We start from the raw sequence: 15712 nt of genomic DNA on the forward strand, positions 1-15712 counted from the left end.
TACATTGTTTAATTAATTGGGATAATTAATGGTGAGAAATGAGGAAATGAAATGTTGATTGAATATCCATTTATGCATTTATTTTCTGTTTAGAAATAACTGCTTTGGGCTATCGGTGGAGGATAGTCGTGATTGTTGTAGACAATGCATGATGATTAGGCAAACTGAAACTAATCAATGAAATGTGTCATGGAACTTGACGGTTGATAGAATACATTAACTGTATGTATTGGGTGATTGTATATAGAACCATTGTGTTTGTATACGTTATGTGTAGAGGAGGAGATAGGGGATGTACTCCGCGGTTTAGGGGAAGATAGGGGATGTACCTCTAAACCGGATAGTGTTGGGAGAAGATAGGGGATGAACTCCGTAGATACAGCTCATATGCTTGTCTAGAGAAGTGAAGATAGAGCTTATATGCTTATCTGTGAATGTGGGATATTGTTGTTATACATATCTGTTGAGAATATGGATATAGCTTATATGCTTATCTGAATGTGGGATATAGTTTTTATACATATCTGTGGAAATGATGATAGAGCTAGCATGCTTATCTGTTGAAAAAGGGAAAATGAAAGGAAACTTGGACTCATAAGTCGTATGACATAAATATGTGATTTATGTGATTGTATCAGTGTTGGCCATCTATCAATTGCTAATATTTTAGTCATTGTTCATGGTTGGTTTAGTGTATTTCTACTGGGCTGTGGCTCACCCTATATGTGAATATCATTTTCAGGTACAGGTAGCATGCCACCTCCAAGGACATAGCTGGGAGGCTAGAGGCGGACATATTTTTGTCGCTTAACTTTTGATGTATTACATGTAACTTCAAGCCAAGGGCTTAATGTGTAAACGAGTTAGTACCCTTTTGTTGTAACCAAGTGTTAACTTGGACAGCTGTAAGCCCGTAGGGCATTTTGTTTTGATGTTAACATGTAATACATATGTATATGGAACTCTAATGAATAAAAGAATGTGGTTGGTTTGTATGTAAATGCATGTCTTATCTGATGGGTTAATGTTGTTATTTTGAGGGCGTTACACTGAGAAATGGAGTCGCATAGATAGAGTACTGCTTGGTCCTGAGTGGTTGATTAATTTCAGAATGAAGCTATGGGGGCTGCCTAGATTAATTTCAAATCACTGCCCTCTGTTGATGATAGAAGATGAAAGAGATTGGGGCCCCAAACCTTTCAGGTTTTTAAATGCTTGGACTCTTCATCCAAGTTTTTCCAAGTTCTTTGTTGATATCTGGAGCAGCACTTCTGTTACTGGATGGATTGGATTCATACTTGTTCAAAAATTATAGCATCTAAAGCTAGAATTAAACTCAATGAACATGATTAGCTCTATTGATTTGTATACCAATACCAGACAGAGCTTATTTATTCTACCAAGATACTTATTCTTAATAGTAATGATATACAAATGAAAATTTGTATACAAAAAATCTATATATAATGATTTGTTACATTATATCTACTCATTGAAAATTAAAATTCACATTGCTATAGTTCATAGTTGTAAGAGTGACATTACCACATCATTTGTGTTCAATTCTACTTGAAAATTATGTACGAATATGATTTACTTTCTTCTTCTTTTTTCTTTTTAAAATTTACTCCATGATTGATTCTTTATTTAGTTTTTTGTCATAGAAATATTTTTGAATGTTAACCGAACACCGAAAATTAAAAATAAAAAATAAAAAATTGGACAAAATCATTTTACATGAAAACAGAAAAACAAACGGAGCCTCAATATAATGAAAATGGTCCAGATTGATAGCAATTAAATAAACAATTTTGTTCCTACACAGTTTAGTTTTTTTTTTTTTTCTTTTTTAAGCTTCCCAACCCAAAGAGTTCTGGAGCAACCCAACCCTAATAGGCAAGTTTGGGAGGCATTTAATAGTTTAGGTTTGAATTTGATGAATAAAATGCAAAACTCAACAAGTTTTAAGGTAAGGCGTCAAATGAACCAAACTGTTGAAGAATATCTTGAGCTCAACTCGTTTGAGCTTAATTTTTAGGGGCTTTTATTAATTGAGCCAAGCTCAAGTAATCGAAATTCGGCTTGATAAGACTTGTAAACATAAATATATATATATATATATATAATTTTAATGATATATCAAATAAATTTTTAATAAACTATTTTATTTTCTATTTGTGTTTACTTGGTACTTGTGTAAATTTGCATATTTGATTGATGAAATTTATTACTAATATAAGCATTCTTGTATATTTTGCTCATAATTATTTTATTTTTTAATCTTAATAAATAAATTAATTTAAGTTTAAATTTTTTTTTTTTTTTCAATCTCAAGCTCGACTCAAACTCTATCTGTTTATGTAATTGAATTGGACCGAACCAAATTCGAGTTTCTCAAATATTTGATTAGCCGAGCTCGAAAACTCATTTATAATTTTTAATAGAGTAGTGATACATAACTCTAAAATAGTAGCTCTAATGACGTGGAAAAGAGAGAAAGTAGAGAAAGGAGTATAGGTCTCCATATCACATGGGCGCTCTCCACATCATTAAAGCTCCCAAACATTATTGTTTTTAATAAACAAATTTGAACACTCAAAAGTTTAACTCATATCAGGTCAAATCGTTTTCCATCCTAGTTTAGTGTAAATATGCAAAAAGGCATCCCAACTTGATCCAACCTCGAATTAGAAGCATTTGAGTTCTAAACTATTGCCTTAACCTGAGCTCTCTATCTCCTTCCTTGCCTCTCTCTCTCTCTCTCTCTCTCTCTCTCTCTCTCTCTTTCTCTCTCTCTCTGTCTATCTCTCTCTCTCCAGTCTCACATCTCTCTCTCCAGCCTCGTGTCTTGTATTAAGTATTATGTTTCACATCTCTCTCTCCAGCCTCATGTCTTGTGTTAAGTATTATGTTAATAACTAGGGGTTTTATTGTGCTGAAACACACAATCATTTTCATTTTGTTTGCAGATTCGACAATATTTAATAGTTGATCTATAAGAAAATTCAATTCATAAATATGTGGTCAATTCAATTATAAGAAAATTTAGAGGAAACATCATTTGCCATCCAAACTGTCACGCATTTTTTAATTTGACTCCCAGACTTCATATAATATCAATTTGCCCCCTCAAACTTTTGAAATTTTGATAAATTTGGCTTCTGTCATCACATTCCATCTATAATTGAACGAAATGTGATGAGTTGTCCTCCTAAACTATTATTTGGAGGGAAATTGAAGTCTTTCCTGCCATATCCAAGCTTCTCGTTCTGCTATTTAACACAAAAAAGCCCCCCAAAAAATAAAGCTTTGTTTTTAAAGAGAGAATGAGGAATAAAAGGTTAAGAAATCAGGGAAAATAGAGCTCAACTAAAGGAAAATGGAGCTCAAGTGACATGGAAGATGTGATGTGCATCTTTTGTGGAAGACAAAGGATAATATAAACATCATGGACTGATGCAAATCCTGGTAAGAGGTTCCTCAGTTGTTCCAATAGTGGCTACAATCACTTCACCTGGGCAGACTTGCCTATGTGTTCACAGGCAGTGCAAATCATCCCTGGGTTGTTGAAGAAGATCAGTAAGCTAGAAACAAGACTGCAGACAAGGAATGGAAGAGAGAGAAAGCTATGGATGTACATGGTTATCTCATGGTGCATCATTGTATCAATGTTGTTTCTAACAAAATGTAAGAATGAATGTGGGGGAAATATTATGAATGAATATAATGGATACTTAATATCATGAATGAATGTAATGGGTACTTAATATTATGAATGAAATGTAATGGGAGAAGTATTTTAAATGTAAATTTTATTCTTAAAAAAATAGAGCATCACACCATTTGGAGAAAATATAATCGTCTTTTTTTTAAAATTAAATGGTGATGCTCTGTTTTTTTAAGGGTGAAAAAACATCCATCCATCAAACACCATCACCATTTACTCAAAACCAAAAACCAAAAATGAAACCAAAACCATTTACGCAAAACCAAAAAACAAAAATGAAACCAAAACATTCATCCATAAAACCCAAAAACAAAAATGAAAACCAATAAAGCATGAAATGACATCCATCTATCAAATGGCACCCATCCAAAAAACAGAACATCATAGTAAACAAGTTCAGGGCAACCAATAACAATTGTCAAAGACAATTTAAACACAACCTTTACAAAGTTAACATGTTTAGGGCAACCATTCCAAACAAAAAAGAAAAAGTAAATGTACAAAAAGACTTAATGTTGTAGTGATGTTTAGTGTTGATTGCTAGACATATCCATAAACAAGAAACACCAAATAGCTATACTTTCATTTTGTTATGGATTTCCAAAAAATCGATTACTATCTAAACTAATTACTATCCAAAAACAAAAAAAAACACTTCTTTAATTTTTAGGTGCATCCTTCCGATGTACAGTGGATGGTGTTTTAAGGGCACTAGCATTGTACACTAGCTTGCCTCTCCATATCATTTGACCCTCCTTTGGTGTGGTGGTTGAACTCATTGAAGATAGAGTTGACTAACTTTCTTCTACCACTCTCCTTTTAACCTACAATAACAGTGAACTATCCACAATTAAACTCAATCAAATATAGAAAAGTTACTATTAATATATATATATATATATAAAGAGAGTACACTTATAGCTAGGTTCTTCTATCTTCTGTTTGGCCTGACCTCACTTCCTTCTACAGTTACTTGACTCTGAAGTTGGCTTCCCTGAGCTTGGCTCCCCTGAGTTTGGCTCACTTGAGGTTGGCTCCATTTAGGCTGGCGCTTCAAAATTGACAAACATGATTACAGCAGTTAACAATATTGATAAACATGAAATAAAATAAACAAAATTGATAAACATTAATTGAACTTACATTTTGTTACAAGTAGTTGAATATTCTTTTCACCTTGCAAGTTCTCTTGTTGTGTCCCACTTTCCCACAGTTCTTACAAGTCATTTGAGTGCCCTGCCTTCCTAGCTTTGTTCCTTCAATTGGTGCCTCAGTCTCTTTTTTTATTTAGTTTAGGCCTCCCAGCTCTCTTCTTCACATCAAGTGACAGCACCTTAGCATACTCAGTTGTTGGCCACATTTCTCTACCATTAATAGGACTCAACATGTTGTCATAGATCTTCAAATAAGTCTCCACCTTATAGTACTAATGAACATATTTTTCTGGTTCTTGACCCAAATAGTTTGCAACAGTCACAACATGGGCACATGGAATGCCTAACAGATCTCACTTCCTGCAGCCACAAGTCCAAGCTTGCAAGTCCACCTTGTATTACTCTCCATATGTCCCTACAATTTCAAATTGCTCTTGCAATTCCATCTACGAATCCATCCACGAATCCGTCCAGCTGCATCCACTTTCATTTGCTCCAGCCTCTTCTGAATCGTAGGACATATAGGACCGTTGTGCCTTTGCATTGCATGTCTTCTTTTTTGAACTGTTTCCATTAACAACATCCTAATCTTCTCCAAAATTGTCACCACAGGTTTACTCCTACCTTGCAAGATACTTGAATTGAAGAGCTCACTCAAATTGTTCAGTAAAATGTCACACTTCGGAAAAGTGTTGAAGTGGCTCCTACTCCAATGAATTTGTGGTCTTTGTACCAACCAATTGTATGCTTTACAATTAACTTCTTTAATCTCTTTTATCACTCTAGTAAATGCAAGAACAGTACTTGCCCTGGCAACCTTCCACAATGGATTTTTTAGAACCCATCCCTTATGTTCACCCTTAAAATTGTTGTACAAATGCCTCATACAAAACCTATGTGAAGCATTTGGAAACAACTTAGCCACTGCATCAATTAAACCCTAACGTTTATCACTCATAAAGGTATAACAATGAGAATTTACAATATTTAGATCATGTCCTAGTAACTCTAAAATCACAACCATGTTTTCTTCTTCTCTTTCTCAACAATTGCATAAACAAATGGAAATATGCAATTGTTTGCATCTATCCCAACTACAGTCAAGAGAATACTACCAAGTGACCCCTTCAAATGGTATTCATCCACTCCTATCACCTATGAAGCATGGGTACTCCAAAAATGTTATCGTACTCGTATCAGGTGCTTACCGGGTACTAGTACTCATACCGATAGGACTGCATGCGTACTAGGTATTCGAAATACGTTTCGGGTACTTTTTATACATTATTTGACAATTAGGTACTTTGTGGATACTTCGTGGGTACGAGATGGGGGGTACACTAAACTATGGAACGTTGGTGGAGATACATTTAATTTATTAAAGAGTTCTGATTTACTTGACATTGCAAATCTTTTACTTGATGTACCAGAAATGAAAGATGCATTATTCAATGATGAAGTTGATGGAAGTAAAAATTGAAATTTCAAGTTTTCAAAGTTTACTTAGCTTGCTTTTAGAATGAAAGTTTATGGACTTTGCTTTGGTATTGGTATTGTTAAACTATGATTTCTCTTTTGATTTTGTAATTTTTCCTTTTAGTTTTGGTATTGAACTTTGATTGTAGGTTGAATTTGAAACTATAAATTATAAAAAATAAAAAATAAAAAAAAATTATTGGCGTACCCCAGACGTACCCGTATCCTATTTTTTTAGGTCTTGCCGTATCGGCGTACCTATACCAATATATGTACCCGCACCCGTGCTTCATAACCTATCATTGACCTACAATCATTCATAAAAGCTTTCTTTAATGGACTCCAACACAAGTACAACCTTTTGAACTTTGACTTTGTATTACTCCCATCATAAACCCCTGCATTACTCCCTTCGTTAACTTTTGGAACTTATTTCACCTTCATGCACACTGTTGTTCCATGATTACAACTCCTAATCTCCTCAATGTAACTCCATAACAGTGCAAATTGCTCAACTGCAGTACCCTCTACCAATGTCAACATCTATTTTCTTGCCCTTCTCACTTTTTGTAAGTCAACCTTGACATTGTGCTCATTTGTAATTGTGTCTGCCAATGACTGAATTAGCCATGTAGGATTTAACCTTATTCTTTCAAAGTACCTCTTGACAACCCATTTGGAACTCACATGTGCCACATCAAAAGATCTATTACAAGTGTGTTCATCAACAAATGTTTTGATCTTATACACCCCATCACCTTCTACATATGAAGCATAACAAACACAAGGACAACCACTTTTGCACTCTGCCCTAACCTTTTGTTTGTCACTCTTGGTAAATGTTATATGTTTGCACCACTTAGTTGCATACTCCTTCATAGCGTCCCTAAACAGATCATGGGTCTTAAACTCCATTCCAAATTTGAATTTAGAATTGTGCATATCAGCCTCAGTATTAAAAATAGGGTATTTAGTCCTATGAGAATTCATCAGATGAGCTGTCAATACTTCTTAGCTCATCAAAGAAGCTTCTAAGGCTTTCTAGCTCATCAACTCCTTCAGCCATTACATTTTTACTACTTCTTACACTAAAAAACTCTACATCTTTGTCAACATTAGCCTCATACAATGCATCATTGTCAAAAATTCGATAGTCACTGTCCTCATATTTCTCAGACTTATTAAATGAGGAAGAGTCTGAGGGATTACGATCATAGTCATTACTTTCTTCCTCTTGTGATACTTGTACATCTACAAGTACTCCATTTCTCTGACTTCTTTTTGCACTTGACCCTACTTGACTAACTTGGGTTCCTATAATATTATCCATTCCTAAACAACCTACATAAACCTTTACTACTTTGCTTCCATCCACCAATGTGTCCAACCTCATTACATCTTTGATCAGTGTTAATCAACTCCAACCCAGCAAAATCATTAACCTTATAATAATAAATATTACATCCACTATAGCCTACTTCCTTGGCCATATTACCCAACTCCAGAATTGATAGACTCCAGCTTCTTCCAAAAACAAACCCCACCGATACACGACGAGGAAGTGCGTGGGTGGATAGGAAGGAACTGACGGTGTATGTAACTAAAGAATGAGGGAGAAGGATCTAAAGAAGCCCCTTAACATCAGTGGGAGTTGTGCCTATAGAGTCATTGAGGAGGCGGGCATACAACGCACAACTCATGTCCTTCTTTATCCTCAAGGATAGGGTACGCAAGTCAAAAGATCGGTGGAAACTACCTGTGCGCCAAGGCAGGGAGAGGGAACTACGCTCCTAAGGAAGAAGTAGACAAAGACCAAGAAACAGAACGAGATCTTGAATCGAGAAGCAAAAGGCAGAGATCAAACAATCGTTTCAAAAACTAGAGGTACCCATAGAAATGTACCACTTTTAGTAAAATAACTATTTAGCCTGCATTCAAATACACACCTCTCGATAAGGACAGCTTAATCAAATACAAGGATGAGGCTTGAGCGAAAACTTCAACGGGAGCAATCTCGGTGCTCCTTGTTTCAAGAAATGTCAGAATTACCAAAGTCAAAATAACTGATAAATCCACCAGTATAAACCCTCTTAGGATTATAACTAACCACACGCTCATGATGCATTTTGATTGTGAAATAACAAGATCCTTTCTCAGCATTTTTAAAATAAAAAATGATGCAATTATGGACTAATTATACTAATAAATTAATAAAATTACTATTAAACTAATACACCATTAAAGTAAAACAGTTCCAATTCAACAAATCCATATCAAAGACAAACACACAAAGATTTATATTTAAAAAAAAAAAAAAGGACAAATCAAATTAGTATTATGTCACAAATTGATTTTTAATAAGTATTACATAAAAAATGATGCTATTAATGACTGATTATACTAATAGATTAATAAAATTACTACTAAACTAATACTAATACAGTATTACACAAATACACTATTAAACCAATACACTATTAAAGTAAAACAGCTCCAATTAAACAAATCCATTTCAAAGACAAACAGACAAAGATTTATTTAGAAAAATGGCAAATCAAATTATGATTATATCACAAATCAATTTTTAATAATCATTAAATAAACAAATAAACAAATGTTAAAAATAAATACCATAAATAGGTGCTCTATTTCTTCGATTGACATCCTTCTCTCTTCGAACCCAACTCATCATTCAATGTTAGTTCATGACCTTCATTGAATGATGAACTTTGATTTTGATTTGGTGTGAGGAATTTGAAAACCCCAAACTTGATTTTGATCCCAAGAAAACCCTAGTTCAACCATTCATCACACCAACTCATTCTATAAGCAACGCCCTTTTATATTCCCTCCAAATAATAGTTTAGGGGGACAGCTCATCACATTTCGTTCAATTGTAGACGGAATGTGACGATATGAGCTAAATTGATCAAAATTTCAAAAGTCTGGGAGGCAAATTGATATTATACGAAGTCTAAGGGTCAAATTGAAAAATGCGTGAAAGTTTGGAAGACAATGATATTTTCTCAAAAATTTATATAAAAAAAAATATGCATTCATTTGATATCTGTAATTTCAATTAATTTGATTTTGACTCTTAATTTTAAATTTTATATCAATTAAGTGTAATTGATAACGCCAATTAGAATTTTTTTTAAGAAAAACGATCACTTAATATTGGTTGAAATTAATTCACTGATGAGCTGAACAAATTTATATAATTTTCCTTATAAAAACATGACACATGCTATTCATATATAAGGAGAGGGGGGGGGGGGGAATTGCTTTCAAATGACAAGAGAATTAAGGCTATTTATACATTCTTGCTTGTATATTGTTGGGGCAAAAATTTGTTTCACACTCCAACAAGGAGTAACAAATTCTAAGAAAAAATCATAATAAATAAAACTTTAAAAAATACGTTTTCATTAGCAAAGATAAAAGCCAATATAAAAGCTGAGTAATGTGATACTAATTTTTTTAATTATGTAAATTGACTATTCAAATTTTTAGTTGTCTGGAAGTAAAATTCTGAGTTGAGTAATGTGACAATTAGAATTTATAATGAACGCCAATGAAAATAATATATATATATATTTGTAGAAAATCAATTTACATATAAAAAAATAAAAATAAATAAAAAAACTTTTTTTATGATATAAAGTATTTTACATCAAAACAAACCGAGTCTAAGGTGATATTTGATAAAACTGAAAATTGAAAAACTAACCTCAAAAAATCGAATGCTGAATTGTTAAACTAGGAAAAAAAAAATGATAAAAAATTCTAGGTAAGTTACAAATACACCCTTTAAGATTTGCTTAAAATACGGATTGCTCCCTATAATTTGAAAAATTGCAAATACTTCCTTGCCTAAAAAAAAAAAAATTATTTAATAGAATTAACTAAAAAAATAAATTCCTAATTGTTATCTTATATAATGATAATTACCTGAATTATTAATTGAAATAAATTTCTAACATCAAAAATTGTTAATTGACTAAATAATTTATTAATAAAAGATGACATTTATTATGAAATTAGAAACTTCAAAGAACATAATGTAATTTCCAAAACTATAAGTGGTATCGTACTTTAAGCAAATCTCACGGAGTCTATTTGTAATTTATCCAAAATTTAAATACTAAATTAAAAAAAATATATTTGTTTGATATGTATGATATTAAAATTTAAAAATTATTATTTTTAAATTATAATTTTTAATTTTATATTGTAAAAGTGAATTGGTGACTGTGATGTGGTAGTTGAGGCAGCAATAGTGCTTATCGTGCCACTGACAATGGTGGTGGAAACAGAGAGATGGTTGTGGTGATGGTAGAAGGGTAATGTAGTATAGATAGTGCAATGATGGTAATTATTGTGGTAGTAGAATATTGATAGGTATGGTAAGGGTGACAATATTTGTGAATGTGAAGTGTTGTAGTAGTTGTTGTAATGGTAGTGACAACAATAGTGGAGACCATGGTGGTGGTGGTAATGAAATGATGATGATGTTTAGGATAACAATGATAATAGTGATGACGGCGATGGTCGTAAATGGGGTGGTGGTTATGGTGGTGATAGCCGTAGTAGTGGAGGCAGTAGCGGTAGTGCTGATAGCAACGGTTGTGAGGTTATAGCAGTTTATATTGATGATTATATGTAAGTATTAATAAATTCAATTATAATTAAGTTCATTTTATCACTTAAATTTTTCTTAATTTTTAACTTATATTTTAAGAGCAACTTAAATTTTTAAAGAAATTTCATTGTCCGCCAAACTATACATCGATGATCAATTTAACCCCTATACTTATAATTTTAATTTTACAAATAAACTATTCAATTTTGGATCAATTACACCCATGTTGTTAGTTATCGTCTATAATTAGACAGCACTTTACTACCGTTTTCATTTGAAATTTTGTTTTGTTCCCCAAACTATCCCTAAAATATCAATTAGACCCCTAAACAATTTAAAATTTGAGAGTCTGATTTATATTTGACAAAATATCATTCTGCCCTCCAAACTTTCACGTGTTTTTCAATTTGACTCGTAGACTTCGATTAATATCAATTTTACACCTAAAATTTCAAAAAATTGATCAATTTAGCCCCTACTATCACATTCCGTTTACAATTGAACGGAATGTACTGACGTGAGGGGCAAATTGATTTTTAAGGTATAGTTTGGGGGATAAAATAAAATTTCTAATGAACTTTGTTATCACATCAACACATTCCGTCCAATTGTAAACGGAATGTAACGGCATGGGCCAAATTAATCAAAATTTCGAAGTTTGGGTGTAAAATTGATATTAATCAAAGTCTAGGGGTCAAATTGAAAAGTGAGTGAAAGTTTGGAGGGCAAAATGATGTTTCCTCTTTATATTTTTTAGATAGTTTGGGAGGAAAAATAAAATTTCAAACGAAATTGAAATTTCGGTACCACGTCAGCAACTTCTGGTTGATTAAAAACGACAAGAGTAAAATTGATCCAAAATCAAATATTTTAAATGTAAAATTAAAATTACAAGTACAATTGTTAAGTTGATCATCGACATATAATTTAGAGGGTAAAATCAAATTTTCATTAAATTTTAAAATGATACCATTTATAGTTGTTAAATGGAATTAAATAGTAAATTTTAAGTCTTAAATCAAGTTATCAAATATCATCTATAAGTCTTTTGAGATTGATCGTCATGGTTTCTATGTAAGAAAGCATCCTTTACTGCAACAATGATTAATTAATATACCTTCACGTTTATTTAATTTCTCTCGTAGCATTGTACCACCACCACCTCGCATTACTTCAGAATTTGTCATCTCTAACAAATGTCCAGAGCTAAAAGTGAGTGTGGTAGAGAATCGCCAATTAGATAAGGGGATATTTGTCAAGATATAATCAAAGAAAACGTAAGAATAACATTTAAAAGAAGGGTGAATTACAAATATATTTTTGAGATTTGTTTCAAATAAAAATTATTTTTTATAGTTTAAAATTTATAAATACCTTTTCACATAATTTTTTATTTGTCAAAATTAGCTGAAACAATAAAATATTTAATTGCTCTCATGTATAATGATATGATAAATTACTTGAATTACTAATTAAAATAAATTTCTAATATTGTTAAAAAGAGAGCCTCGTTCATTCATTCTTGAGGAATTCGTTTAGACGACCCCTCTCCCCATATCTTTTCATTTTAGTAGCAGATGTCCTCTCAAAACTTCTCAACTGGAGCCTCAATCAAAACCAAATCTCAGGGATGAAGATAACAAAGCACTGCCCCATCCTTTCGCACTTATTTTTTGTGAATGATGTGCTACCTTTTCTTAAAGCTGATATTTTGCAAAAATGTGTTGGAGATTTTGAACATGCACTACAAGGCCTTTGGACAACAAATAAATTTTGACAAATCATGTGATAACCCTGTTCCGTATTATGCTAATGAGTCCTTATTATGAATTTGATTGTGTGCCTGATATGATTTCATGTGCCAATTATGTGAAAATATGTGGTTTTGAATTTTTATTTGTCTACCGTAGGAATATCTGTTTGATCATCTGCTTTCGAAATTAAATTGAAGGTCTTATCAGCCACCGAAACCGAAATTGATTGCGCCATTGTGATTGGCATAATTTTTAGAGCCTACGGTGAAATTTAATCAAAAATTGATTCGGACCAGATTAAGTTGATTAAATTGATGAATTAGTGCCCAATTATTTGTTATTATTATATTCTGTTGAGTGGGGGCCTTAATACACTCTCCCTTACTTCCTTTGAACTCAAAAAAATCTGAGTTATACAATTGTGAGAGAGAGAAGGTCAGCCATAGAGAGAAAGAGGGAGAGACTTGTGCAATTTTTGGCTCAAGCTTGGGAATTTGAAGATTGAACTCAAGAATTGGCTAGAACTTGGGTGTTTGAGGCTCCTAGGTGAGTAAATCCATGAGTTTAATGTGTAATTTTGTGTATTCAAAGTTGATTAATGATCAAGAGTAAGGATTGAAGTGTAATTGAATTGGTTTTGTTGAATTGAGAGCCAATATGTGCATGCATGTATATAATTGTCTTGAATTTGCATAATTGAGCTTGAATTACATGACTCATGTTAAATCTTGGTTGAAATCCATGTATTTGACCATCCTTTCATCATATGGGGTGAGAATGAGGGTTATATGTCACATGCATGTACAATCGATGGGAGTAGAAGCTTTGAATGCATGAAGTTGTTATGTTAGTGATGAATTGGCGGGAAATGAGCCATGCATGGATTTGATTTATGAAATTGAGCTTCAAAATATTATAATTTAGTGTTTGTATCATGTTAGCATACATATATATGAAGTTTGAGCCAAAATCATGCATTTGGAGCCTTTGAATTTGAAGTTGGAGCTCAAGAACGCATTCTGGATTTTCCAGAAATTTGATGTCCGCTCGAGCGGAGAAACCGCCGCTCGAGCGTGAATTTCGTGCTCCCAGCACTTTTTGCAGATATAGTGTCCGCTCGAGTGGGGAGCCATATAGAGAGGCCTTCCGCTCTAGCGCCAGAATTCACGCTCGAGCGTAAATTAGACATAACCAGTACTTTTGCAGGCCTCTTGGGTCCGCTCAAGCGGGGACCCTGTTTCTGAAAATTTTGTGTGATCATTCTGTGTTTCATTTTCCGTTCTCTTTCACTTGCAAGCACTCTTAGGCATGCATTAAGCATTGTAATTGAGATAAAGAGATAAGAATAAAGCCTAAAGAGGAAAATGTGAATTTAAGAACGGATTGAATTGTTGGTGACCCTTTTTGTGTTCATGGACTGTGTAGAGTCGAGCTTCAGGGCAAATCAACCAACCGATCACTGTGAGTAATATCGATATTTTGAAGTTTGTCAATTGTCCAATTGCTTATTTCTTTATAAGTTTGCTAGTTTCAATTATGGACAACCGATTGACATAAATGATTGGGCCGAAGGCCGATTGATATGAATGATTGGACAGAAGGCCGATTGACATGAATGATTGAACCGAAGGCCGATTGATATGAATGAATGGGCCGAAGGCCGTTTTGATACGAATAAATGAAAGGCCTAAAGGCCAGTTTGATATGAAAGTTTGAAAGGCCTAAAGGCCAGTTTGATATGAAAGTTCGAAAAGCCTAAAGGCCAGTTTGATATGAAAGTCTGAAAGGCCTAAAGGCCAGTTTAACAAGAAAGAATGAATGGGCCAGAGGCCGTTTTGACATGAATGGATGGGCCAAAGGCCGTTTTGACATGAATTGATGGGCCAGAGGCCGTTTTGACAGGAATGAAAGATAAATGGGCCAAAGGCACTTGTTTGGAACCACAATCACTTGACTTAAATTGTGTATATATATATGTTAAATAGAAATATGAATTGGGCCCAAGGCCGTTTGAAGCATGTTGTTCTTCATACCGTTTGAATAACTCTTTCATTTGATATTATTCGCTGGGCTATCGCTCACGCTCATTCATGTGTTTGTAGGTGAGCCAAGAGAAGTCCAAACCCAGTCCCAGTGAAATCTGTATGGAACAACTAAGGTTTTGAAGAGTCAGCCCTTGCGTCTCACGTACGAGACACGTCTTCGCCCTTCTGCCATTCTATGTTATTTTGTTATGTTGGCGAGGACTTTGGTGTACATCTGTATATAGCTTTGTTTTGGCTGACTTAGATTTGAATGATCCTATTTGTATACAACTTTATGTTACTATATATTCTGTTGTGAGTTATTAACATATGTATGTATGGAATGTTATTATGTGCATATAAGCACGACTCTATGGACAAAGTTTTAAATTGCTTCCGTTTGGCCCCCGTTAGCTCTGTTAAAATACGTCTGGTTTGGTTTGAGGCCGTAGGTAATCTCAAGATTACTAGCCGGTTATGTCCTTAACCCACGGGGACGGGTTCGGGTCATGACAAATCAAGTGTGCGATTTTCTACAAATGTTCAGCCCCATATTCGCAGCTCAATTTGTGCCCTCTCCGTTCTAAAGATTACTCCCGCAAATGCAAAATATTTGGATTTACCCTCCTTTTGGGGATGATCAAAAGCAAAAGCGTTTTAATTCATTAGTGAAAAAGTTCTTTCACTAATAGAATTATTTAAAGAATATACTAGAAAGTAACTTGACTAATAAAACATATTTATCAAAAATGAAGCCCGACTAGTTCCCAAAAAAAAAAAAAAAAAATGAGAAAAATTTGAGAAATTGACCAAATTTTATAAATTAAATAAAAATGTTGCCAATTTCAGATATTTAAAAAGTTCGACTGACAAAAGAGAAAAGAAAGACTTTACACTCCATTTGTTTGGACAAAAAATATTTTTTGAAAAATGCT

The 15712-nt window shown here is 33.4% G+C and overlaps 1 long non-coding RNA gene across 1 annotated transcript; it reads right to left on the reverse strand.

The window, feature by feature from the left end:
* Nucleotides 1-4122: 4122 nt before the first annotated feature.
* LOC114311663 (uncharacterized) lies at nucleotides 4123-10141 on the reverse strand. Its single transcript, XR_003646573.2, has 3 exons — nucleotides 4871-10141; nucleotides 4680-4778; nucleotides 4123-4551 (listed from the first exon to the last, which is right to left on the reverse strand). It is a non-coding gene; the product is annotated as an uncharacterized LOC114311663 (long non-coding RNA).
* Nucleotides 10142-15712: the final 5571 nt, after the last annotated feature.

This window comes from Camellia sinensis, chromosome 15 (assembly GCF_055761805.1).
Source record: "Camellia sinensis isolate YWXY chromosome 15, ASM5576180v1, whole genome shotgun sequence".
Taxonomy (NCBI): domain Eukaryota; kingdom Viridiplantae; phylum Streptophyta; class Magnoliopsida; order Ericales; family Theaceae; genus Camellia; species Camellia sinensis.